The following is a 1,050-nucleotide window of genomic DNA, read 5'->3' on the forward strand; positions in this document are numbered from 1 at the left end:
GCACCTTTTTTGTTGAACCATAATGCCAAATATATTAACTTTTGTTTGCTTCTTCCTCTGTGTGGGGGACCTGAGTGATTTTTTTTTTTCCCCTTCTGTTTTGATTCTCTCCATCCTTCCCTCCTCCTTGGTGACACGGGGTGTGTATGTGTGGGGGTGTGATGGGAGGGGGGGGGGGTAACTACACTGTGGCGCAGCTGAATGTGTAGAAGCTCACTGTAGAATTTGCATTGTATGTAATGTACATAACGTAAAAATAAAGATTGTATTTTGTTCAGGTTTTTTCGTAAGAAAGTTGTGTGTCCTGTTTGTTTTCTGGGCTGACATCTCTCATAGACCTCCCTGTCTCTCTCTCCACACACACACACACACACACACACACACACACACACACACACACACACACACACACACACACACACACACAAAGAGAGACAAAATGTCTAATGGTTCAGAAGTTTGTGTGTTACAGGTCACAATCATTATAAGTGTCTGTCAGCTAAATCATAAAAATATTGGTGTAGCGCTACCTTAAGCAACACCTACACTCAGAGGAATACATATTCAATACCTACACTTAGAGGAATACATATTCAACACCTACACTCAGGAGTACATATTCAACACCTACACTCAGGGGAATACATATTCAACACCTACACTCTCAAAGGAGTACATATTGGTAAGTATAAGTATATATACTCTTAATCTTGTGAGGGAATTTTGGTCTCGGCATTTATCCCAATCCGTGAATTAGTGAAACACACTCAGCACACAGTGAGGTGAAGCACACACTAATCCCGGCGCAGTGAGCTGCCTGCAACAACAGCGGCGCTCGGGGAGCAGTGAGTGGTTAGGTGCCTTGCTCAAGGGCACTTCAGCCGTGCCTACTGGTCGGGGTTCGAACCGGCAACCCTCCGGTTACAAGTCTGAAGCGCTAACCAGTAGGCAACGGCTGCCCCAACACCTACACTCAAGAATACATATTCAACACCTACACTCAGAGGAATACATATTCAACACCTACACTCAGAGGAATACATATTCAAC

The sequence above is a fragment of the Alosa pseudoharengus genome, unplaced genomic scaffold (genome assembly GCF_046254945.1).
Source record: "Alosa pseudoharengus isolate Yale_2024_CS ecotype anadromous, Long Island Sound unplaced genomic scaffold, YU_APseudo_1.1 YU_APseudo_1.1_scf_24, whole genome shotgun sequence".
Lineage (NCBI taxonomy): Eukaryota > Metazoa > Chordata > Actinopteri > Clupeiformes > Clupeidae > Alosa > Alosa pseudoharengus.